Source organism: Rattus norvegicus, chromosome 2 (genome assembly GCF_036323735.1).
Source record: "Rattus norvegicus strain BN/NHsdMcwi chromosome 2, GRCr8, whole genome shotgun sequence".
Taxonomy (NCBI): domain Eukaryota; kingdom Metazoa; phylum Chordata; class Mammalia; order Rodentia; family Muridae; genus Rattus; species Rattus norvegicus.
In genome coordinates, this window is record NC_086020.1 from 236,010,010 (window position 1) to 236,037,301 (window position 27,292).

General features: G+C 44.3%; 1 long non-coding RNA gene across 1 annotated transcript; it reads left to right on the forward strand.

The window, feature by feature from the left end:
* The first annotated feature begins 1,448 nt into the window (after positions 1-1,448).
* LOC134485988 (uncharacterized) lies at positions 1,449-15,492 on the forward strand. The gene is made up of 4 exons (XR_010064479.1): positions 1,449-2,808; positions 5,856-5,948; positions 6,939-7,016; positions 8,690-15,492. It is a non-coding gene; the product is annotated as an uncharacterized LOC134485988 (long non-coding RNA).
* The last annotated feature ends 11,800 nt before the right edge of the window (positions 15,493-27,292 follow it).

Sequence of the window (27,292 nt, forward strand, 5' to 3'; positions counted from 1 at the left end):
ACAGTTCTTATAAAGACTAAATGGCTGGCCTTAGGATAAACATAGATGTCAACAGACTTATCTTTCACGGCCAATTGACTTTCTGCGGGGTTTCAAGGTGATGTAACCAGGAGAGAATTATCTTTTAATAAGTAGTGCTGAGATAAATGAGTATCAACCTTTTAAAAGGTACAACATTGGACCCTTTACGTCATACACAATTAACTCAAAATTGAGCATAGTCTTAATTATAGGAACTAAACAATAAAAATTTTAGAAGGAACGATAGAAATAAATCTCTACGGCCTTGGGTTGAGCCATTTCTTAGGTAGGACATCAAAGGCATGGAGTAAAAGAAAGAGACTGGACTTCATAAAAACTAAAGAGCTTTGATGTTTTTAAAGGGCACTGTCAAGATGGAAAGACAACTGCAGGGTGGGAGGAAGCAAGTATAAGTCACATATCTAATAACAGTTTGTATTCTGAATAGATGAGCAATACTTAAATTCAACAAGGGAAAGGCAATAACCAATAACTCAATTCAGAAAGCAGGGAAAGGATTCAAATAGACTTTCCTCAAAGACTACATCAGTGATTAAACGCCCATGAAAAGGTGCACAGCCCCAGCAGTGCTAAGGAAATGCAAAGCAAAACCACAAGGTACCATGTCACATCCACCAGGCTAGCTAGAATAAAGAAGGTGGGTGATAACGGTGCACCAGTGGCCCAAAAAGTTAAACAGAGAGTCACCATATGATCTTGCAAGTCTACTCCTAGGTAGGTAACCGTGCATATCTAAAACATACGTCTACACAAAATCTTACTAACATTACTCACAGTAGGCAAATACGGAGGCAACTTAAAACTCACCAAGCTGTCAAAGAGACGAAATATAGAATAGCCACACATTGGAATGTTATCTTTCGATAAGAAGGAAAACAGAGATACATATTAGAGCATGGATGAAGCTTGAAAGCGAGGGAAAGAGTACAAGTCAGCCACACATACTCGAGTGATTTATACAGAATATTCTGAATAAGCAAAAACCATTAGTAAGGAAGAGTGCTATCTGCCAGGGGCTGGTGGGGTGAGAGAAATAAACAGGAAGTGCCTACAGATTGGTAGGTGTGTGTGTGTGTGTGTGTGTGTGTGTGTGTGTGTGTGTGTGTGTGTGTTGTGTGTAGGATGATCCTCTGGAATTTTCTAGTGATAACGGCTATTAAACCCTAAGCATATATGAAAAGCCATGAATTATATTACAGGGGTGAACTTTTGATATGTGAATTACATCTCAATGAGGGTTTTATAAACTAGCTAACATCTTCTATATTCTAAATTTAAATGAGATTCTTGGTACATGGTAAGGCACACACTAAATGCTTGCTACTACAATAACGCATGTCTGCTGTTATATTGTTCTAGCTTGATGCTCTGTCCAGACTGACTTTGTTATCTGTTTTCACTAGAACATGAGCTTCTTGAAGGCAGGGGCAAAGGGATTTGTGAATCCTGGTCATCATCCTTCAGGTTCTGATTGGCCTGAACTATTCTGAAATAAACCCGAACTCAGCAACATAGAAAATGTCAACTCTAATCAAGAGCAAGTATTTAAAATTATTTATATTCTGAATCACAATTTTCTGCCTTTTCTTGCATCTGTGAATAACCTTCTCGAGGCCTTTCTTGGACTTCACTCATTGCCTGTACACATACCGAGGACACAGGCTTATGTCTGGGTTATAGCTATGTCTGCTTCTAAATAAAAATCAATTACATTTATAATAATCTATTGCTACATACAGTACATCTCCTCATAACTTAGTAACTTTTTTAAAAGTGATTTTTGTTTGCTTCTTACAGTGTGATGGATCTTGGGTTAGATAAAATATAATAGAATGTTTCTCATGTCTATGATGGACCAAAACATTCAAAGGAGCCTCTTCCCTCTTCGCTTCCATGCCTGATGCCTCAGAGAGGGTGGCTCACAGTGTCAAGCAGACAAGTGGGATGATTTGCCTGGACTCCTGAGTACAGCATTCTCAGTTTGCAGTGGCGGCTGGATTCGATGGTTCTCCTTCACAGAGCCTCAGTATCTCTCTATCTCTATGTGGCCTCTCTGTGTGGATCAGCTCAGGCACTTTATATAGCAGCTCGGGGCTCAAAAAGGCAAAAGGCAAACACTGCTAATTTATCTTTAAGGCTTCAGCCACTTTTACCACACTCTGCTGAGCAAAGAAAGACAAAGACCAGCCTGGATTCAAGGGAATGTGGCTACACGGAGAAGTGATCACTTAAAGGGGTGACCCCATAGGGGCATCAGAATAACACATGGGATCTGCCCAGGTTGCAAGGAAGGAGAGTTCTGCTTGCAATTCCTTGCCTCTTCCTCCATCTACCTGCTCCAGGTTGAAGTACATCACCACTTGGGAGCAGCCATGACAGTGCCTCATGCTGGCTCTGAGGCTTCTACCCTGATAGATGTCTGTATGGTTGTCTGTCTTGATGACTAACTCCCACATGCTCCTTCAAAGACTCAAGGGGGCCAACTGTGTTTCATCAAGTTCCTTCTCTCTTCCATCCATGGTACCTCTGCTGAAACTGTTTCCAGCTACCACAGCCAAACGTGTGCTGTTAACAGCACTCCTGGTTTCTGATAGGCCAACTGTTTGCAACAACAAGAACAACAACAAGAACAACCACCAAAATACAGGACAGAGACACCACACTATCTGCAGCTATAGACAAGGGCATCTGAATCTTACCTGCTTTGGAATAATTCCAGGACAAGATGTAAGGAATATTGGGGATTTACCTAGCAAAAGGTATCTGGTGAGTGAACCTCTGAAATCATATGCCAAATGTTGGGGTGTTTGTGCATCTTCCTGAGGAAAAAGATCCATTACTTTCACAAGATTGTTGAAAACAATTTTGATTCAGAAAAGGTAAAAATCCTTCCTTCTGTAGAAGCACAGGGCGCACCATAACAACCGTGTTCCAACCGGGTCAGCATTAATGGTCGCAATCCACATCTGCCCTCTGTGTAAACAAGTGGAACCTTGAGAATCCAGGCCACCTCTTATCCATCTTTCCTTTCTGTCACATAACTTCTTGCTGACATTCATATATGTAAATTACTATTTTTTAGTATTCAAACTATATCTTTGGGTGTAATGTTACCTACTTCTAACATTAAAGGGGCCAGTAATAGATAAGGTTTTGCAGCTGAGAAAAAAATGACTGACCTTATGACCTCCTCTGAAATGACAACAGATTAAACTGGTACATGTTTCAAGCCCTTTCTGTTATTCTTAGAGGTGTGTTTTCTTATCAGCAACCCCCCCAAAAGCATTTAGTTAAATATACAATAGACATGTATATTTGTTGACCAGAGTTGGTTATTTTTTGAGAGAAGGGTTCCACTGTATAACTCAGGCTTGCAGCAATCTTCCTACTGAGGCCACCAATTGCTAAATTCACAGGCATGTGCCACCATGCCTGGTCTGGCAATGTGTTGTTTTTATTAAATTCTTCTAGAAATAATACGTGCCAAAATACAAAATTCTCCCCTTTTGAGTTTTTCAGTTTCTGGTTCCTTATTGCATATGTCAAATAGGAAGAGTGAGGAAAAAGACTGGGGTCCCAGCGTTAGGATGAAGCAGAGGGTCTTCATGTGGCTATAACCACTAATAGCTATGAACTGCTATTACCAGGCCATTTATTTCATTAGGCATCGAATGAATAGCACCCAGGTAGAACCAGAGGGCATGCCAAGAGGATTAAGCTATATTTTCTGCCCCAGGTTGGTAATGGTGTTGTGGGAGAGACAAATAAAAACAAAAAAGGAAGCAAATGAAAAAATCGAACTGATGGTTGAACCATCTCAAAGAGAAGGGAGGAGTGTGGAATCATCAGTCCTCTCATTTGACTACAATTCCTGGTAGAACTCTCTGCTCTGGATAGTTCTGCCTGTGTCTATCCTTAAAAAAGCCAGAGAGTAACAGTGAATGTGTGAAGAGGCCTCTCCCTCCAGCTTCCACACCCCCTTCCTTCCTTCCTTCCTTCCTTCCTTCCTTCCTTCTTTTCTCATTTCCTCCTATATTCCTCCTTTTTTCCTCCCTCCCTCCCATCTGTTCTGCCTTCTGTCCATCTTTCCTTCTGTCCTTCCCTCTCTTCATTTGTCTTCCTCACTCTGTCCTTTGGCTCAGGAAATGAACAGCAGCCCTGTTCCACTTCCCCTGGCCAGCTTCTTCTGATGTCTCCTTCTCCAGCACCCCATCACGCAGTCACCCTTTCACCCAAAGAGTGTGGGCCTGCCAGCTCGGCTGGACAAGGCTGGTACATAGGTGACTGTTGGTCCTAGAGATGCAAAGACCTAAACACAAGCCAGTCACCCGGAGGAAGGTTCTTTACCAGATCTTAGCCTCCCAGGGGTCTATCCTATCTCCACATTATACCCCATTTTCATTTCTCCTACTTCTCTCTTCTGACTATTTTTGTTATTATCTCAACCACTATTAGAGACTTCTTATGAAGGGAAATTATCTATAATGGAACAGGAACATTAAAAGCCTCAGTTTTCTTGAAAATTATTGAATGCACAAGTGTTCACTTTGGGTTTTAAATTTTGAGAACTGTCACAAGAAACTATTTTTTCCCTAGTCAGAATATTTTAACCTTTGCCCTTTCTGGGTCTTCAGATTTTGTTTTGTAATCCTTGGGCTGTTGAGTCTTTTGTGAGCTCTAGTCAATGAGATATCATGAAGAAATGTCTTTCTAAAGTCAAAAACTCAAATTACAGAGCCTACCTAAGGAAGCCCAGAAGTGGCTGATACCCTCCTCTGTAGGGGGACAGGGCATTTTAGACTACGGCAAAGCAAAGCTTAGCAGGGCCTGTAGCTATGCAGAGAGCCCACCTATTGGAATGAGGAATAAAACAACATGCTTTACAAAGGTTGTGTGCTAAGCCCAAAACAATTCACTTATTCTAGAAGTAAAAAGGGGTTCAGGAGGGGAAGCTGGGTGGGGCTGCTGTTCCCTACCTGGACCAAAGAACAGAATCAGGAAGACAAATGATTGGAAGGGAGGGAGGGAGGGAGGAGGAGAAAGAAGGAAGGAAGGAAGGAAGGAAGGAAGGAAGGAAGGAAGGAAGGAGGAATAAAGGAAGGAAGGAGAGAGAAAATGCATAAAGATATGGTTTAAAGTTGTCTCTGGTCAAAGCAGAAGGCTGTGACCAGAACCAGGAAAGCCAAATAGAGCTCACAGTATCTAAAGCCCACAGTCTGTCCCCAGAGCTTGTGGTCAGTGCTATTTGGCAGATTAGAAGACAGTGTCCACGCTTTGGCCTTACCCACATTTTTTGACATTACCGAAGATGTTTTTTCCCATTACTAAACTTGGTCAATAAAGAATTTCCTGCTGCACGGGGATCAGAAACCTGCATACTTCGCTTCCCACTTTGGCATTGCCAACAAGGTGACCTTTTATTTCACTCTCCTGAGTCTTAGATTTCTTTTGGTTCAAAATAGAATACTTGGTCTCATAGCTTACCAGTACCCCAGCTCTGGTTATCTGTTACTATATTCCATGGATTTTAATTGAATATTCCCTTCTCTCGGTCATCTTTTCCATGTATGTCTTCCTTGAGAGACCAGTCACTCTATGCATTTGTAACAAGTTGTATTTACGTCCTGAAGAGGTGCAACACAGACCCAGTATCCTTTCTTGTGCCAGAAAATTCTATAGACAGAACCAGACCCCAGAGAAAAGTAGAGCCAAGAATGATTTATGTAACTTTCCAGTTTGAGGATATAGTGAGACCTAGACCAACTAAACTCAAGGGGAAAATATAAATGTAACATACATGTATTACCACACAGGAGAGGACACAGGATCCTCGGCTGAGAGTCTCACAAGACCACAGTTGAGGTGGCCGTAGGACGGATCTGCCCTATCAACTGGAGGGCTGACTAGTAAGTAACCCACTGCCTAGCTTAGTCAGGTTATTGGCGTTTTTCATTCCATTGTGATTATTGAGGGTCCTGCCTTCCAAATGACTGGTACCATATCTGCCCTCAAATCCCATTAGTCCCTCAGCTTTCCTGGAGGCCACTCACAGTCCCTTGACACACTAATTTTCCCAATAACACCGCTTCGTCAAGACAGCAAAGGGGTGTTTAGAATAAGTCCGGTAGTAATACAGAGACTGGTATAACACACGAGAGTGATGGAGTAACATCGGGTGCCCTGGTCATCTTCTGCTGGCTGTCCTCAACCTCCAGTCCCACCTGTAGAGATACACAGGATGTGAATCTGCTAGCCTAAGCTTCACCTTAAACTCTACCTGCCACCAACAGAAAGCAGAATTTCTGCTCCTTGTCAAAGTCTCCGGGGAGAGATTGCCTTTCAGGGGACAGTTCCCATCAGAAGGGCTTCATGTGACAGCCACATTGGAGCCCGATCACCGACAGGCTCAAGTGCCTCCGGTGAAAGAACTACAAAGTAACCGACTTGTGGGCATCAGATGCTACATGGATTATGACATTCTGACCTTTGGCTAAAAGGGGGCAAGACCTGAAAGCAATGGCAGTCACAGGCAGAACTCAGAGGGTGACACAGAACCTGCTGGGTTCAGGAAGAGACCCACCAGGCCCTTAGTAAGCTGAGAAAGAATAGATCTCACATCTCCAGCACAGAGGCCAGCTGGGAGGAGCACGGGCAGAATAGAAAAAGGACATGATCCAGCAAGCAGGTGAGGTCCCCATGAGGCCTGCATCAAGACCTCCAGGGCTGGTCCCCATGGCAGGAGGGACTCGGTAAATTCTCCCATTCATCATCTTTAGGGGGGAAAAAATCTGGAAACCTGAGCAGTTACCTGGAAAGGACTGTTTTAAAGTACAAGGAGACTGGCATATTGCTAATTGGCTAATTTAAAGTTCACATTCGTTTCCCTGCTACCCCAGGGCTGTAGAATCTTGAAGAAAATTCAATCCGTTACAGAGAAATAAAGGAACTACATTTTCTTCCCGCAATTGGATTGTGTGAGTAAATCTGTAATCTCTCTACACCTGCAATGTAACAGCCACTGTATACATATGTTTTCATAGCATTCTCCCCCGGTCCTGTGAGGTAAGTGTTATTATATTCCCACTGCACAAATGAAGCTGAAACTCAGAGACGCTAAGTGATTTGTGCAAGGTCACACGGTTGCTCAGAGGAAAACTTTGTTTAGAGTCCAGGAGTGTCTGACTCTGACGTGTGGCCTCGTCACTGTCCCTGTGCATTAGTGGCCTGACTCCTACTTATGCGATCACAGTGTCCTGATACACACAGTTCATTGATGAGAGCTGCTTTCTTAGCCAGAGTAAGTAGGCAGACATCACCTTTTAGAACTCAGCCTCCCTCCCACCTCTGCCTCAACCTCCTGCCAGCTCGCCAAAATGTACAGGAGGGAAGACTGTGGAGTCCAGGGTTCCAGTCTAGAATATATTGATTCCCTTCCATTAAATATGAAGCCAAAATTAAAAGAAAAAAACACCAATCCAATAATGAAATTGTGAAAATTATGCATATAGCTGGAAATGTCTAGGTTTGCCTTCCAGGTCCTCTGTAGATTGAAACGAGTCACCTATGATCTATTTTGTTTTCACACAGAGGAGAGCCATGCATGCCTGCCTTGGAACAGACTAGGTCACGAACTAGCTGTGCTTCCTTGAATCCTTCAAGATTTAATGGGAGGGTAGGTTTAATTTCCCAAGTTGGCTCATGGGAAATAAAGCGAAGGCACTAGAAAGAAATGGTTACCTGACCCTTAATTCAATCATGGTAGCTCTCTCTCTCTTGATCTCCCATACATACTGACTGAGCACATACAATCTGGGGGAAAATGGTGCTAGAAGTAAGTGAGCCAATGGTAGGAACTGAGGCACTTGCTGGGGTGCCATATATATAATACATCTCTGCCCATCTCTGTGGCCTGAGCAGACAACAGTGGCCAACTCAGTCTATTATCCTCAAAGGCAACTTGAAGAGTGAAAAAACTTGTGGGCATCAGAAGCAGACAGACCTGAGGTGTCCTTAGGTAGGCACAGTAGCGTCCCGACCTTGCACCATAGCGGAAAACCACAGATTTAAAGAGGAGATAATACATTCCAGCAATTTAAACAATGAGGCTGGACTGACTGATTCTAGGCTCTACCTCTTGCAAGCTGAGTCACCGGGACGAGTCACTGACACTCATTGATCAGTCAGCATCTCTTGCATAAAATGGGTTTTGTAACGCTACTTACCCCATTAGCCTGTGGTAAGGATCAAATCGGTATCCACAAAGCACCAAGCATGTGCTTGACTCATGTACTTGACTATGCTACAGGTGTACAGGGATTCCAAGTGTTCAAAATCATAATAAAGCCTCAAGCATCAGTCTGGCCACAGAGAGGACCTCCCAAGACCCGGGATAACTTTAACACAATGTATCTAAAGGGGGAGGGAGAGACAAAGGAGAAGAAAAAGAGACTACATTTGGTAAAAATAACTATCAGTAGAAAAGTTACATTGGGAGAGAAACAAAATATATGTGTTGCCTATGGGCTTGAGGCCATTTCCTTCTCAGTTACAGAGCATCCACAGCCCTGAGGAAAAGCACAACCTGGGGTACCTAGCTGCCTGGGGTGACCCAGTGAATTCTATTTTCAAAGCAGGGTGCTATGTTTAGACAGGAACTGAGAAAGTGCTCAAGGACCCCAGAGTCAGTGACGGCTTGGATCACTATCTCCTCTGGACAAAGCCATTGCCTTCCTGACCATGCATTCTGGAAAGGATCAGAGCAGCCACAGATACAAACGCCGTAGAGAAAGCGTCTGGTGAGATATCGCGGTGAGTAGAGAGAGGCACCTAGATTCAGACATGATGATCTAAGTTCAGTAATGAGCTCCCGGGGCAGAAGAGAATTGACTCTCAAGTGAGTTGTCCTCTGACTTCCAAGGGCACGCGTGTACTGCCACCATCCAAAGAAAATTAATTACACAAAATAAAATAAAGCTGAGAAACCGAGAGGCTCCCTCTCTAGTAGGCCTTTAGTGTTTCAAGCAAGCTTCCATGGATCATTTAACAGGCAAGTGTGTGGTGCCCAGGTGTGCAAGACTTTGCATTAAATAAAAGATAAAGAGATCTTGGCTCCAGGTATCTCCTGTCTCTGACGCCTAGAGATCCAATAATCATCAAAGACTCTTTTCCTAGGCGGGCCCCCCAGGCATTAAGTTCAGACAGCATCTTTGCAAACTCATGTTTTATCTTAATAATCTAAAAGCCAATTCCTTCAAATTATCTATCAGAGGAAAGCCCCCCCCTAAGGGGGTCACCTTACTGTAACTTTTAAAATCCAAACTGATTAATTTCTCAAATAAATAATTTAAATCTTAGACACGAAACCATTTGGAAAAGAATTCTCACTTGAAGTCATTTCATTCTATACTTTTCGACACCAATGGACTTCATGAAATACTATGTTTATCTGATCTGCAACATAATATCCAACATGACCAACCAAAAGAGAAAGCAAGGCTTCACGGTGGCAGACGAAGTTGCCTTCTAACTGAGGAAGTGGGTACAGCTAAGACAGGCTTGCAGCCCTGTCAGTTGCTAAGACCTACATAAATGCTCCTGGTAGAGGAAAGTGTGAGAATTTAGATTCTAAGTCTAAAACTGTTATCAGGCAGTAGATTTGCTACCTATCTCAGGTTGCTGAAACCCAGAAAAAATGGATCCTAACAGTGCCTTTGGGATTTGGTGTCAGTTTGCCATTTGTGATTATTGTATCAAATATTTTGATGGTTGAAACTGTCAACTTGACAGAATCTAGAACCACCCAGGAGCTAACCATCTGACTCCACTGTGAGGGGTTATCTAGACTAAGCTAGCCTCTGGCCATATCTGTATGGGAGTATTTTGTTAGGCTAACTGAGATGGGCAAACCCAACCTAAAAGTGGGTGGTTACCGTTCCATGGGCTAAGATCCTGGGCTACACGAGAGGAGAAAGGAAGCTGAGCACCGTTCACTGCTCCTGTCTTCCTGGCTGGGGATGTAACGTGACCAGCTTCTTCAGGCTTTTCAGCCCGGCTTCCCTGCTACAATGGACTAGACCCCAAAAACGTGATGCCAAGCAAGTCTTTCATTCTTGCTTTGTCAAGGAATTCTATCAAAGCAACAGGAAGACTAGAAGGGATAGGTGTGGGCTGGCATTCTATAGCAGCTGTAGGAAAAGACATGTGAGAGAGAGGTGTGTGGTGTACATGAGGAGGAGGTAAGCGCGGATCCCAGTCACTTTTTTGAAAATCCTTTTATTCATTTACATTTAAAATCATATCCCTCTTCCTGGTTACCCCTCCACAAACTCCCCATCTCATCCCCTCTCTCCCTTTTGCCTCTCACCTACTCCCACCTCACCGTTCTAGCATCCCCCCATGAAGGGGCATCAAGCCTCTATAGGACCAAGGGCCTGTCCTTCCACTGATGTCAGACAAGACCTTCCCCTGCTACACCTGGAGTCATGGCTCCCTCCAAGTGTACTCTTTGGATGGTTGTTTAGTCCCTGGGAGCTCTCGGGGGGTGGGGGGTCCAGTTAGCTGATAATGTTCTTCCTATGGGGTTGCAATCCTCTTTAGCTCCTTCAGGCCTTCCCCTAGATCCTCCATCAGGGTCCTTTGGCTTAGTCTAATGGTTGACTATGAGTATATGCATCTGTATTGGTCAGATGCTGGTAGAACGTCTCAGGGAACAGCCATACCAGGCTCCCGTCAGCAAGTGCTCCCTGGCATCGGCAATACTGCAGGGGTTTGGTGTCTGCAGGTAGGATGGATCCCTAGGTGGGACAGTCTCTGGATGGCCTTTTCTTCAGTCTCTGCTCCAATTTTTGTCTGTCTTTTCTTTGTACAGGAACAATTCTGGGTTAAAATTTTTGAGATGCATGGGTAGCCCCATCCCTCAACTTGGGGCCATGCCTGTCTACTGGAGGTGCTCTCCACAGCTGTATCCACCGTCACTTCTTAGCTAACACCTGTGCCCCGCTAGTCTAGGACTTAGGAATGATGTCTTCTCACACAGTTTTGCAATGGCTCCTCTGTACAAAGCTTTAGTCACTTCTTCTCTCAGTCTTTGGCTGAATCTGACTTTCAGCTTCCCTTTACAGAATCCCACCTGAGCAAGACTCCTAAGGGACTTTAACAAAATCCCCACCCTCAGTGTCTGAGCACCCAGGGCTGGCCAACATCGAGTTGGTTTAGCCACAAACTCCATTTTTCTGGTTTTCTGCCTAAATCATCTCTCCCCTGTATCACATACACATCTCCACTTGTCCCAATTGATAGTACTAAGTCCCAACTCTGTCAGACTCCTCTCAGTAGTCCTTGTGCCTATTGTCACTTCTCATGAATAAAATCTGCTTAATGATGTCAGAGTTAAGTGTAACCATGTTGAGCTGAGATTAAATGATTGACCTATAAAATTTAGTACAGCCTCAGACATACCAACTCGCTATTTTTGTCATCACCACCAGTGCCACCTCTATCCTTGCTAGACAATGGAGTATGGGTTGTTTTAAAGAAGTCCTATTAAAGTGGTCAATGATTTACTTTTAGACTCTTAAGAGACAAAATGGGAATAGTCAGGATGATAAATGAAGAGATAGACAGACAGACAGACACACAGACAGTCAAATTATAGGAGATAGATAAGGAACAATAGAGGATGAAGAAGACAATTCACGACTAGCAGATGATAGATACACAGATAGTTACATAGATACATAGATATACATAGATAGATGCATACATACATAGATACATACAAACATGCATAGCTATACACAGGTAGATAGATAATAGATACATAGCTATACATACATACATAGATACATAGCTATACATAGATAGATGATAGGCAGTAGATAGATGATAGATACATACATACATATAGTTAGATACATACAAACATACGTACATACATACATATAGAAAGATAGAGATAGATAGAAAGATAGATAGGTAAATAGATACATAGATATACATAGATATAGTTAGATAAATAGATGATTGATAGATAGATGACACATACATATACATATATAGAGAGAAAGATAGGTAGATATGCAGATAGTCAAATTATAGGAGATAAGTGAAAGAGAATGATGAAGATGGTTAGATCAGTAGATGATAGATAGATGGTTGATAGATGATTTAGAGGGTACAAATAGTGTTACTGTAACACTGTAAAGTAACAAATGTTACTTTCTCTGTTATGCGTTTCTTCTCTGAGACCTCAGAATCTACAACCAACCACACTTATTCTAATTCCAAATCATCCAGTTACCAGCTGTTGTGATGGTTGTCCGGCTGCCTGCCATCCCCAAGTCTTGGGGCGGGGTGTTGTTTTTGTTTTTATTTTCTTTCTAGAAAACAGAGATGATAGTAACAAGTCATCCTAGGGCATCAGAAGGATCAAAGGAATCTGCGGTCCGTTTAGTCCCCAGTTTTGTTGACACCAGTGTCATTAGAGTCACAAGCTTGTCTCTCTGCCTTCAGGAAACTGATCGGCAAGTCAGATCCCCTCTATGTACCTGTCGGAACAAACACTTTTAAAGGAACCTAGTCTCCTGCCACTTCACAGATACAAAATCTGAGTCACATTTCACAAATAGCAGGCACAGGGATTCCTCAGAGCTTTGCCCTTCAAACTAGACCCCAAGCATTTTACTCTGTTTTAATTTCCAGGCCTACTGGAGGCCCAAGTCTTTGGAGTGTTCGGCTGGAATGTTAATTATGGGAAATTCCAGAATCTGTGGCTTAGAAATGAGTTCCCATTTACCCTGTTGCCTGGCACTGGGGTCCCTCTCGCTTAGCCTTCAGAACAGCCACTCACTTTCCAAAGCCCACAAGACTGAAGCCAGATGGCAATGCAGCCCAATCCTGCCGCTTCAGGCTCGCCTCCCTGTGCCAGCCCTGTAGCTCCATCCTCTGGCACGGTCTCCAGGCACTAAGCACCCTCACCAGGTCTCAAAGATGGCTCCAAAGAAAGCCCTCCTTTATCCAACTTACAGAGATGCATTCATGGTCTCTTGCTGCACCTGAGTCACTACCAACTAGGAGGCAATGCAGATCCACCCGCCAGGCCAAGCACCACCCACCTGTGTGAAAGAAATAATTTCTTCCTGTGCCTGCACCTTACCTCTCCTTCGCTCGTGGCAGTGGCTTTTGACAGCGTGCAAGGGAATACTTTCCAGCAGATTCCATCATTAGCATGTCTGATCCCCTTGCACAGCATGCCAGTACGGGAAGTTCCTAAAGGGACCCAAAGCTTCCTGGAGACAGCCATGTCCCCATGGACTGGGTCCCTGACTTGCCCACTCTGCCACCTGAGTTCTTGACCTGATAGATTTGCAGGAGTCACAGAAAGGCCAGATTTACTCCATGGTTGGAGATACTAAAGGTCTCCTCAGTAACAGGAAGCTTGAGGAAGCCTGGGGTAGTTGACTTTCATAAAAGAATGAGAGCAGAGGAATAGTATGAATCCTTAAATTTCCATAAGTGGAAGCTGGGGAGACAGCTTAGTAAGTGAAGTGCTTCCTGTGCGAGCTCGAGAATCCAAGTCCCGATCGTCAGCAGTCAAGTAGAAAGCTGGACTTAGCAGAGTGTCTGTAATCCCGGACAAGGCATTGTGGCTAGGGAGACAAGCAAATTCATGGACTCCCTTGCCAGCCAGAGCTCCAAGAGACTCTGTCTCAAAATACATGCTGGAGCATGGTGAGGAAGATACCCAATGTAAGCTTCTAGCCTTCACACAAGCATTCGAGTACACACACACACACACACAAACACACACACACACACACACACACACACACACACACATCTTTCACAACATGAGATGAGGACAACCTCAGTCATTTCAACTGCCTTAACATATCCCCCTAGGCAAAAGGCTCCGTGTCCAAAAGCTAATCTTGTAGAGCCTATCATTTTGAAGGACAAAGACACTAGAGAATCCTAATGGTAGGTGAATAGGATGGCAAACATCAGTCGGATCATCCTCTGTCCTCAGAGTGAAGAGAGATGAAGAGACAAGGGATCCATAGCTCGGTCCTAAATGAATCACGTGACTGGTGCCCTGTATCATCACAAGTATGCATGACAAGTGACTTTTGACTTTCACAAAAGAGTCTCAGTTTACCTTCTTTTTCGCCAAGGAAAGAAAATGGAGGCCTTTGAGGGTCAAATCATTGGTCCTGGCTAGATTTGGACAGGAAAAGACAAAGCAGACGTTGGTAGCTGCCTGGGTCCTTTCCTGACACTGCTTGCTCTGTAGAGTAATTCCTAGGATGATGCCCAGGTGGCCGCGTCTTCTCTTCCCGCCCGCAGATAACTAGTCTTTTTGACGAGGGAAAAATGAATATTACTAGACTAACAGCCAGAGTCTCAGAAACCTTCATCTTTTTTATTCTGCTTCCAAGTGTTCAACTCCCCAAGAGTCAAGCAATCTGCCTAGTGTACCAGAAAGCCACGTCCGTTTTTATTGGGAGCTATTTGAGGCGTATCAGCAGCGTGCCAGACACTGTTCCATGGTCCCCCAGAGCCTCACTCCTCACTTTGGACTGATTTATGCTCAAAACAATTATACACCCTGAAGCTTCACTCCTGGAGCCAGCAAAGGGGCACCCTAAGGGGCCCTGTGAGGACTGATGTGTTTGAACAGTATTTTTGTGGATCTTTAAAATGAGGCATCCCAGGCCAACTCCAAGGCAAACTGGTTTTGTGCCTGTTTATAAGCAATGAGTCAAGACTGATGGAGGAGGATTCTGCATACCACAGGACCAGCATAGCAGAGCCCAGCGTGTTCTCAAGGCTAACTACAGTTCATTCCCCATTCAGAATGCTTTCTGGTCACCCTGGAGTACACAGGGCTGAGGCCCTCAGTGCAAGTCTCCATGGCACTCTGAACTGCCCATGGTTCTGCCCCCACAGTCAGAGATACATTGTTATAAGAATCTGAGCATGCGTAGGAGTTACAAAGTATCGGCATTGTCTAAAGCCACAGGGAAAACTGTAGAAAACTCGTGGTTGCCATCGTCAGAAAGCTGTTTGATTGACTACCATGTTGGGCAGTTGCGTACCTGTCTACCTCCTTCTTGCAGAAGTAACCAGTTACGTGTTATTATTTGGAATTAGCATGAGGATTGATATTCAACTCTATTCACACAAACACAAACAGCCATGTTTAAAAGTTACTGCAGAAGAAGCAGCAGGAAGAGGCCGCCCTCCCAATAAGAGAGATCTTATCAGTGAAACAAACCAAAAGCTAAGACCTTATATCAAAATTGATGTATAAAACCTGATGCAAACACCCTAAGATTATAATTATATTGACTGTCCTTCTGTGCCTGTGTGCATGTGTGCGTGTGTGCGTGTGTGTTGTCAACTTGACACCAGCTAGAATCATTAGTGAATACACCACTACCGCTGAGACAATGCCCCCACCATATTGGCCTGTGGACAAGCTTGTAAGGCATTTTCTTGATTAGTGATTGATATGAGGAGGTCCAGCCCTGGGGGTAGTAGCACCCCAAACTGGGGTTCCTGGGTTGTATAAGGAAACAGGCTGAAGAAGCCGTAGAGAGTCAGCACTGTTTCTCCATGGCCTCTGACTCAGTTCCTGCCTCCAGATTCCTGCCTTGAGTTCCTACTCTGACCTTCCACAGTAGACTACTATGTAGAGGTGTAAACTGAAATAGACCCAGGTTGCTTTTGGTCATGGTGTTTATAACAATGATAGAAATCTAACTAAGGTGTTGATCTGAGACTACACTGATATGATCTCTCTTTAAAGACCATTGAGATGCTATAAAAAAATGAAAGTTGATCTCTTAGATTAATTCAGTCAATAAAGACAATTCTTAAATTGACAAAAATAAATAAAATACTGCAAATGAACAACAACGAAAAACAAATCCAAATCCAAACTAGGCATGATAATGCACACCTGTAATCCTGGCTCTTGGGCAGATGAGGAAGAGGATCTCAAACTCAAGACCTTGTCTCACACATCAAAAATGAATCCACTGTGTCAGTTCTCAGGGTCTTTATTCCAAAATTCCTCCTAATTACATCACATAGTTTCACACACTGTTATACAACCTAACGAAGTAGGAATTAAAAGGTTGTCCCTATGAATATTTTGGAAAGAATTAGTAAAAACAATTGTAACAATTAGCAAAAACAGAATTAGGTTAGTGGGTAATAGCCAGAACACTGTATAGGGCTGAGGGAAACTGTTAGGCTTTGAAATGCTTCTGCATTCTGGCTGCCTGGGGTTGTCATTAAGACCAGGTCATGGACTTAAAGGTCTCATACTGAAAAGCTATGGTGTTGAGTCTGGGTGTGGTTTATGCGAGTCACCTCTGAGCTCCAGTTAGTGTGCCTTTACTCAAGGAAACCTACACCTTGATATGACAGAAATGCAGAAAGCCAATAGTCAGATTTACTGATGTTAACAAACAAACTGAAGACAGAAAAGCAAATGATCTGATTCTCCTGTTGTTTGCTTGTTTTTGTTTTGTTTCCAAGTAATCAATAACTAGTCTAAAAACAAGGTTTTAATGCACTGGGAGATGGGTTTACTGACAGTACAGAGGGAATTAGACAGAGCACAGCACCACTCTCTTGAAGCAGCCCCCTCCTCCCCTCCTCCCCCTCCCCCCTCCCCCTCCTCCTCCCCCTCCTCCCCCCTCCTCCTCCCCCTCCCCCTCCTCCCCCTCCTCCTCCCCCTCCCCCCTCCCCCTCCTACTCCCCCTCCTCCTCCCTCCTCCTCCCTCCCCCTCCTCCTCCCCCTCCTCCCCTCCTCCCCTCCTTCTCTTCCTGTACATCCCAGGAAGTTTTCATTCTTGCACATGTTCCTTTACTGAGGTCATAAATATTCTGGAGTTACCTGGGAAAGGCACTGGGTAAAGTACATAAAGAGTAAAGTAGATGGTACCTTCTCCCCCAGGGATCATCTTTCTGGAACCCTAACCCAACTTGATACCCCACGTTTCCCTGCACCTACTAGCCTACCTAGATCCCATCCCTTCCTCATTCTGCTGCCCCACACTCCTGGGCTCCCATATGACTTTGCTTCTGTTCCTTCTTTGCCTTGAGCCTCCTACTACACTCTAGCCTGTCCTAACTCTTCCTGTTTTTGTAACTCTGTGTTTCTCTCCTCTAAGGAATCCGCCCCATCACCAAACACTATCCCCTCTCACTCTCCTTCAGAATATTGATCTTTTGTGCTATTACTCATTTGCTAGTTTTTACTGCAAATTACTATTTTCTTAGAGTAAACCTTTTATCCTAATTTTCAAGCCACACAGGTTGATCCCCGCATTGTTCAGCTCTTTGTCATTGTGACAACATACCTGGGAGGATTATTTTGGCTCACTTTCAGAGGCCTCCATCCATTGCTGGTTGGAATCATTGTTTCTGTGCCTGTCACAAGACAATACATCAAAGCAGAAAGACATGGAAGGGCAGAGAAGCAGCAGCCAGGAATCGGGGAAGTCAGGCTGATGGAGACTAGAGGAAGACATCCTTCAGAGGCGTTGTCTTAGTTTGGGCTTCATTGAAGTGAAGAGATACCATGACCAAAGCAACTCTTATAAAGGGAAAGCATTTTATTGGGGCTGGCTTCCAGTTTCAGAGGTTTAGTCCATTATCACCATGGCAGGAAGCATGGCAGCATGCAGGCAGACACAGTGCTGGAGAAGCCTAGAGTTCTACATCTTGATCCGCAGGCAACCAGGAGGAGGCTGTCTTCTGCACTGGGTGAAGCTTGAGCATTAGGAGACCTCAAACACTGCCTACACCGTGTCACACTTCCTCCACCAAGGCCACACCTATTTTAACAAGCCACACCTCCAAATAGAGCCACTTCCCATGGGCCAAGCATACTCAAACCACCACAGACATATTGCATGTATCCTGCTCCCTCCATTTTGGCTCTATCTTCACTGCTCTAGAGCCTTCTAACAGTCTTTCCCAGCCTTAAATCCATCAATAGACTCAACCATGGAGTAGAACAGAGCCATTGTGGCCCATTCATCTCTAGAAGCATCCTCATAATCTACCTAAAGGTCGCTGTGTTCACCTCCCAGGCATCTCCTCAAGCCAATCGGGTTGGCAATCAGAGTTAACTGTCACAATAACTGGCACATCCATGTCTTAGTCACTCTCTATTGCTATGAAGAGACATCATGATCAAGGCAACTCTTAGAAAGATTTAACTGGAAGAAGAGTAGTTAAGGGAATCATCAACAGGCAGCAAAGAGAGAGGTTGGGCTTGGCATGGGCTTTTGAAACCTCAAAGTGACATACTTCATCAGACAAGGCTACACGGGTACTCCAACATGGCCATCTCCTAGTCCTTCTAATCCTTTCAAACAGTTCTGTTACGTGGTGATCAAGCATACAGATACAGGACTCTGCAGGAAGCAAATGCCAATCAATCCACACCATCTCCACATCTGCCAGGCTCAGACCTATTCATAAATCCTACCTGCTGCCTTGATCACTAGAATCATCTGCATAAACACTAAGCCCAGGAGATGATCAAGAAAAAACAGTCAATAGGTTATAAATGTGTTTTGTTATCCCTAAGAAATACTTTAAGTCAAATATTCAAACTTCGAAGCATCATCTGGTCAATGGCTAACGTGTCTGTGATGCAGTGGGCTCTGTGGAAAGGGCAACTCTTTGGAAGTCTTGTTTGTTTGCATTCTGTGGGGATTTTCCTGCCTGCCGGAAAACATCTGGAGATAAAGTGAAAGGAATTAACATTTTCTTGTGTTTCTAGAACTATCATTCTTTCAGACATTCTATTTATTTTTATATGTCCAGAGTGGAGAGCTCAGGGATTATGAAGTAAATGACACCTCTCTGGAAATTTCAGAGTGCTGAAAATATTCTTCTCCCAGCTGCATTATAAAGGTTGTAAATCTGACTCATCGCAACCCAGGCCATTGTAAATGAAACTGACCTAAGCAGTTATCCAAGATGACCATGATTTTAAATCATTATAACCTTCAGCCCTCTGAACCAAATTCAGTCACCCAAGCCCAAAATAGCATGTCTCTGTCACCCAGTCTTTCTAAGGAAGATAAATGTTGTACAGTAATACCATTAATGAGACTTGGTAGTTCACCTTACAGATCCAGGATGTGTCTGCATAGCTTTCACTAATACCCCCTGCTTAGCAAGCTACTCACATACACTATGCTCAGGAGGGAGTTAGCCTGACTTTTAAGGACTTGCAGGATTACACAGTGGAAGATCCCAGGCTGACAGAGGGTTAACAGCCCAGGATAACACCTACTTCTGTTCCCTGAGAATGTGTGCGTGATTTCAACTAGTCCAATTTTTTTCCCTCCTTAGTGGGACTGTGGTAAGAAATACAAGCTACTTCAGAAAAACGACTTGAATGTTTCTAAGGACAGATTAGTAATTTCTTACTCTGATACATACATGTTGCCTGCAAAGTATTTGTACATTCAATTCATTTTAAGCCTCTTTTAAGATCCTTGTAAAAGGGGCAGGGCAAGTGTCATGGGCTTACCTGTCTGAAATGGCTAATGCTTCCTCACTTTAAGCTTTTAAAACAGGTTATTGACTGGCCCATTATTATCTTATCTTATACATAAGGACAGCCATAGAATCTAGTGGTTCTCTGTCTTAGGCTGGTGTTCTACCAAAAGGCCTATCAGCAATGAGTCACCTAAACTGGAAAAGGCAAGTGCAACAAAACACAGACAAAGACTAAGAATGAACATCTCCTAGAAAAAACACAAATGATTGATGAGTGCTTTTAAAAAAAAATGGTGGACAAACTCAAATAGTCAAAGTATATAAAATAAAGCAAAAAGAAAGTGTTCCTCCACTCTCCTTATCAAGCTAGTGGGGAGAGGTTGGAGTGGGCTAGTCATGTGTGTGCCTGCATGTATATGTTTGTACACATACATATGGAGGCTGAAGGACAACTTTGAGAGTCATGCTTTAGAAGCTGTCTACCTTGTTTTTTGAGACGGGGTCTCTCACTGGCTGGAGCTCACCTATTAGGCTAGGCCAATGCCAGAGAACTCCATGGATGTTCTACCTCTACCTCACTAATGCTGGGACTACAAACATACGACACCATGACTGACATTTTGTTCTGTTGTTTGGTTGGTTGGTTTGATTGGTTTGTTTGTTTGTTGTTGTTTTTGTTGTTGTTGGTGGTGGTGGTGGTGGTGGTGGGTTTTGTTTGTTCTGTTTGCATGGGTTCTGGGCATGCAACTTTGGTCATGTGTCCAAGATAAGGACTTTACAAGCTTCACCTTCCAACCACAAATGAGCACTTTTAAAACATCACCAGCTGGGATAGGTGCCCATGCATACTTGGTAGAACTATAAAGCTATGTAACTCCTATAATTTGTCAGTTCTGCATACACTGGGACCACAGAGGAGATAGATGTCACCTTTTCCTCTATAATAATTATCGACAAGGCCTCTGGGAGCACAAAAGAGAGCCTGAAACTCCCAGGAAGGTTTTGCAAGACAGGCTACCTGGGCTGACGCTTGGGTAGAGTCCCCACGAAGATAAAGGATTGGGGAATACTCAAAAACAACTGAGGAGTGTGGTAGCATCACATAAGAGTGTGGCACACGCAGAAGATGTCCAAAGAGTCTTCAAGGCTGGAACAAAAATAAGCCCATGGAGTGGTGGAGAGGAAAGACAGAGGATGTGTGGGGAGTGTCAGGCTAACTCTCACGGGGTCTCAACCAATAGGAAATAAGGAAAGGAGGATGAAGAGAGAAAAGACTAGAGAGCTGAGATTATTCCTGTAGGTAGGACCCTCAAGTAGTCATTCATCTGCCAACATAGTCATGTGCAGCGTTTCCATGGTGGTTACTACTCTATCTAAGCAAAGAGGCTTGCCATTGGAGATTATTCTAATTTAGAGGCATGTGCAGCATCAGGAGATTTAATAAGTAAATAAACTATATAATAAAGCAATAACAAGCCCCCAAACAAAGAGCAGAGCACAGTAAGGGAGCATTGGGTGCTGAGGTGGGAGACTGGTATGTTGTTATTCTGACTGGAGTGGGTAGTCAAGGCTGGTCCTGTTGAGAAGTAAGATTTGAAGAAAGGCTATAAAGAAGCTAGGTGACCAACCAAGCAGGTCTCTTGGAGAAGAGCACCTCAGGTGGAGAAGGTAAAGCATTCTTAAGGCTCGAAGACTAACACGGAAGCCAGAGAGTCTGCAGTAAAGTGAGGAGAAAGACCAGAGGTGAGGTCAGCAAGTCAGTAGGAGGGCTGGGTCACCTGGAGTCACAGACACCACTGAGAGGTCTTCAATTGTGGATGCATTGGAAGTAAAACAATTGGGGATGCTCTGCTGTCATTGTATGACATGGAAATTGTCAATGAGAAGAGAGAAGTCTTGCAGCATGATCCTAAGGGCACCATGGGCACGTGCAGAAGGGTCTGACTTCAGATGGGAGCACTGAAGGGTCATCTGTCGGAACAGGCTGCTGAGAGGAATCTCTGGTGCAGACACAGTAGGCATGTCAGGTGAGGGCCGAGCTAGGGCTAGAACCTGTTGACTTTCTCTTCTGATCACTTGGTCTCTTTAGTGGGGTACAAAGCAAGATCATCAGCTGGGAACAAGTATTGTGGAAGAGGTTAGGTAAGTTGGAGATGGAAAGGACCAGGAACTAATAAAGATGGTGGTTTCACCAAATGAATGCAATGGGGGGCTGGAGAGATGGCTCTCCTAGGCAGCACTTGCCACACAAGTGTGAAGAACTGAGTTTGGATCCCCACAACCCATATAAAGCCAGCTGCAATGGCACATGTCTGTAATCCTAGCGTCCTTACAGCAATTCTCTGAAGCATACAAGCCAAAGATGGTCTGAGGCACACAGCAGCAAACAAGAAAGCATGCCTTGATCAAGAGAGAAAGCAAGGACGATACTCGAAGTTGTCTTTCTACCACTACATGCCTGCCATGTTATGTCCACCCTTCACACATACACACGCACAAACATGCACAAGCACACACAATTCACACACACACAGGAGGGGAGAGAGAGAGAGAGAGAGAGAGAGAGAGAGAGAGAGAGAGAGAGAGAGAGAATAGAAGAGGAAGAAGGGAAGTTATTTAATGAAATGTGAGAGGGGTAGGATGGTAAGATGATATGATAATTAGGATTAGGGATGATATGATAATTAGGGGTTGAATCTAAGCCCAAGGATAAGGATGTGAGGGGAGGGGGCACTGAAAAGGTAAAAGAAACAGAACATGATCCTGCTGGCTCCAGATCTTCCAGGCAGAGTAGAGATTGAACCAGGAAGGTAGGAGGTGGGTCCAGGAGTGGGAATATTGCTTTGAGACTACAAAAGAGCTGTCATGGTTGATGATCACAGTACAAAAGCAATGGAGGGAAGGCAGGGACAAATCACCACGGTCATACCTGCTAAAAGCAGGGATTCAAATGCCATAGCATCTGAAGACACCTTGGAAGAACACAAGGTGGGGAGAGACTAGGACTGAGTCCAGAGCCCTGGCCTGAGTGAGTCTGGACAGAGAGGTCAAGCATGGACAAGGAGCTGGGAGAGGCAACCAGAATCTCAGTGACCCATGGAGGTCAAGTTAGTCTGAAGAAGTGCCAGTAGAGGGGTCAGATGACATCAGAAATAAATGTGGCCCATACAGTTCAGCAATGAACACCTCGTTAATCAAGTCAGTGGGAGCCCTGAGGAGTGGGTGTATGTATCAAGAAATGGAGGTAGCTAGTGTGAACCTCATCTCTTGTGGAGACAGGTTGAGCCTATAGCAATAGGCTGAGTCTACTGAGAGAGCTTCTTGGAAGCACAACAGGAAAGGGGAAAATGCAGAATTGACGTAATTACTTTAAATCATGCAGATCAGTATGTGCCCGCCTGTAACACACTGTTGTCAAGACAACTGACAAGACCTCTAAACCCATCCTTCACTTCAGTGATCTGTCACCTCACTCTGTGCCTGTGGACGCCTGCCTTTTCTCACTGTGAAACTTTACTTTAGATGAGAAGCTGTTTGTTTCAGTCCAGGGGCAGGGGGTTGGGAGGTTGGTTTCATTTGTGGGTAGGATCGTTACCCAACTGAGACAGGGACCTCATCTGAGGGGACCTACAGTATATGGGATGATACTGACCCTGTGTGTCTTCCAGTCATCCCTACCTAGGCCACAGATGGCCTGAAGAAGTCAGCCATTTGTCATAACAAACATTCTTTAAAGGCCTATTACTTGACAAAGCAGGTATGAGTAGCAAGCTGCACGCTTCCCATGATTTCTGCGGAATATAGGTTTAGTTACTGCAAAATCTCTTAAAGGATATCAAGGACTAGCCAATGGTATTTTACTTATTCTAGTGGTAGTTGAACATTCTGGGGCACTGGCTATTGTTAAGCTATCATTAAGCAAAACACAATACTTCACCTACTGATAAGGCATTTAGGAAATTATGATTTATTACAATAGACACAATCACCAGTGTTAGAATTAAGTCCAAGATCAACAAAGAACTCCAAGAAATTTAGAAGGTTAAAAACGACTTTAGTATCCCAGATTGGTTCAGCAATGGGCTTAAATGTCCTCTAGCAGCAGCACCATTATGCACCCCAACCTACACCCTCACACAGCTTTTTGTTTAATTAGTAGTAAGTAAACAAAAGAAGAAAGCTATTATCTGACAATTCTAAAGGCCAAAAGGTATAAGATGCACTGCCTAGGTTTTTATTTTGGTTTATGTTTGTAGGTTTGTGGGGTTTTATTTGATTGTTTTCAAGATTTATTTTACTCTGTGTGTGTGTGTGTGTGTGAGTGTGTGTGTGTGTGAGTATGTGTATAGTGTGTGTGTGTGAGTATGTGTATATGTGTGTATATGTGTGTTATATGTGTGTATGTGTGTATGTATGTGTGTGTATGTGTGTGTGAGTGTGTGTGTATGTTTGTGAGTGTGTGTGTATGTGAGTGAGTGTGTATGTGAGTGTGAGTGTGTGAGTGTGTACATGTGTGAGTGTGTGCGTGTGAGTGTGTGTGAGTGTGTGTGTATGTGTGAGTGTGTGTGTGTGTGTGTGTACATGCATAAGCATAAGCTAGCTCATGAGGCTGCACCTTCTCAGTGGCAAAGGAAGGCAGAGCTGGAGATACAGTGTCTGTCAGATGCCCAGCTTTTCACATGGGCACTGGGATTCTAACTCTTGCCCTCATGATTACGCAACAACCCATGCTCACCTCTGAGTCATCTCTCCAGCCCATGTGTTTATTTGTCTTGAGATAGTCTCAGATAATCCAGTCTGACTTTGAACTCACCACAGAGCTAAGACCCCTTAGACCCCTGACCCTCCTGCCTTCGCCTCCTAAATGCTGGGATTATAGGCATGTGCCACCACACCTGGCTGTCTGGATTGTTCTGTAGACACTCTCCATAAGTAGCCCAGGCTGGTTTCACACCACCAATCCTCCTGCTCTGATTTCCCAAATGCTGGGATTAACACTGCTGGAGAATTGAGTCTAGGGCCTTGCATGTACTGGGCAAACATTTTACCACTGAAGAACATGTCTGGCCTAAATGCCCAGTTTTATCCAAGAAGTTTTGTTTATCCCTGCCTCCGAATGAGAAATACATCCCTAACTTCCAGTTCATTTCCTCCCTTCTCTCCAGGCAACAAAGATCTCAGAGCTGTTTTACCCTTTGCAGAGCACTTGACCACATAGCCTAGCCCTATCCAGGTTAAACTTGGGGAGCCTTCTCCTTAGCCTGGCTGAGCCTCCAGTGCCTGTGACAGGATTATACCTTGGCCTAGGGCCCATCCTCTCACCTCTTCTCTTCTCCATCTGCTTCCAATATCGGCTTCTAAATAATCAGGAGAACCTTTATCTTTAAGCAGGTTCCTCTGAATTCAGGATTAATGTGATTAAAAAGTTGCCATTGTGACACGTGTCCTTTGAGAACACTATAAACTCACGTGTACTCACATGTAGGTAGCGAGTGTTATAACGAATTACAAACATTCCCTGTAGTTGCTTTGTTTGAGCCTTCCAGCCAATCTATGATATGGAGGGCAAGCATTATACCTAAAGCCTCCATTTTACTGCTGGGCAAACTGAGACTTCGCAAGGACAGCCCTAGCCAAACCACCATACTGCATCAGCTTCCTACAGCTGCTATAACAAATTACCACAGGCTTGGCGACTTGAAACATCAGAAATCTACTCTCACATACCTGTCGGACTCAGAAGTCCAGAGTCAATCTCAATGTCTGCAGGACTGGCTTTTTCTAGAGGGTCTAGAGGAAAGTCCGAGTCCTCTGACCTTGGTCTATGACCATGACTATGTCCCGATGTCTGCCACCCATTGCCTTCTCCTCTCGAATAGTCACTCCCTGCCTCCCTCTTATGGCACTTATGATTACATGTAAGGCTGACAGTTCAGAGTAACCCAGATCTCAAGGTCCTTAACTTAATTATGTCTGCAAAGCCCCCCTTTTATTACAACAGGCAATGGGCACAGGTTCCAGGGATCTGAGTGGCTCTTCAGGGCTGTCTCCCAACTATACACACACACACACACACACACACACACACACACAAATATACAAGACTTCTTCCCTTCCTTGCCCCACACTGTCCAGAGTTCTCTCTCTGGAATTTTTGTCATCCTGTGCTAAGGGGTCCCTTGTACTTTTTCAGGTGAGGCCTTGATCAAGGGAGTCAAATCATGCGGATGGGGCGAGCCTCAGAGAACTGACTGTTACCCTTTTGTCATACAGAAAGCTACACATTGCTGCCATCACCCCAAACCTGCACCTTTGGATGTCTTCATCCACACATCAGCTCTCTTTCACTCCATGCTCCACTGTGCTTTATTATTATTATTTTTTTTTTTTTTTACATTTTAAAAAATATTTTTGGCTTTGTTTCGTCTGATATGTGCGCGCATGGACGTGCATGTGTGTGTGAGTGTGCACGTACACGTGCATGTCTGAGAAGGCCAGCGGGCACAGACTCTCTGGAGTTGGAGTTACAGGCAGTTGTGAGCGGTCAGATAAGGGCGCTGGGAACCAAATTCCAGTCCTCTGCAAGAGCAGCTGAGCATCTCTCCAGCCCCAACCGTATTCTTCCGTTCCTGTTTCTTCTCCTCTGATCTGCTAGACCGCTTCTGTAGTCGCCCTCTTTGGGGATCATCCAGGGTCTCGTTTACTTCTCAGAAAATGTAGCCATTAATGACATTGTTACCTTTTCATTGCAAATCGCAAAGACCTTTCTCAGGCCACAAAGTGACCCAGTTGAAAGCTGTTCTACCTCACACCGGACAATGAAAAAGAATCTGTGAGAACAAAGCAAGACAGAAAAGTCAACTCTTTGGAGAAGTTGATTTTTAAAATCCACTTGTTCCTTAGTCGCCCCTATTGGCTGTCCTGTCATAATCGATAGGATTAAAATATGAAGGAGAACCCCAATCCCTCAGGCTGGGTAGAGCTGTACCTGCTGTTGAACGGTGCCCAAACTCAACCTCCCAGGGCCACGTCTGCAGCCAGTCCCAACAGTCTCTACCAATGGCTAACGTGCCCGTGCAGCCTTCTCCTTGTAGACCCCGTACTGCCTGTGCCAGGCACATTCTTGGTGAGGGGCTAGTATCTCTACCAGGTAGACAAGAAAGTATCGGAAGTGCCAGCGCCAAGATCCTCAGAACCTAAGCATATTGAACCCACATGCTGCCGGATAGAAGCTCTAGAGATATGACTGTGGTGGTTGCTCTGAGCACAGCTCCCAAGATCAGCTCTGGGGATTTAATGCAGCCCCAGCAGAGGCACGAGTGAAACCAAACAACAGGCGAGCAAGATGGGAACTCGAGACACAGAATAGACTTTCACGGCTAGTCTCCTGTTATCTCAAGTAACTTCGGTTCATATAAATACATTGGCTACCTAGTGCATTGGTGTCTTGTGCCTTTTTAAAATTTTCTCCCCTGGCTCTGTACCGCTGCTATCTGCACCTCTCAAGTCTTCCAGAATTTATCTTTGGTCAAAACCACTGATATTTTTTCCTATATCTTCCGCATGTGCAGTCGTTGGATCACTGCGCAGAACGGAACCTGGTCAGGGGAGGCTTTGCGAAGGGCTCACACGCAGCCTTCATCCTTTATTCTTTGTACACTTGGTCATGCGCCGCAGAAAACTGGTTTGGGTCATCGTGCTCGCTGGGTTCGGATTT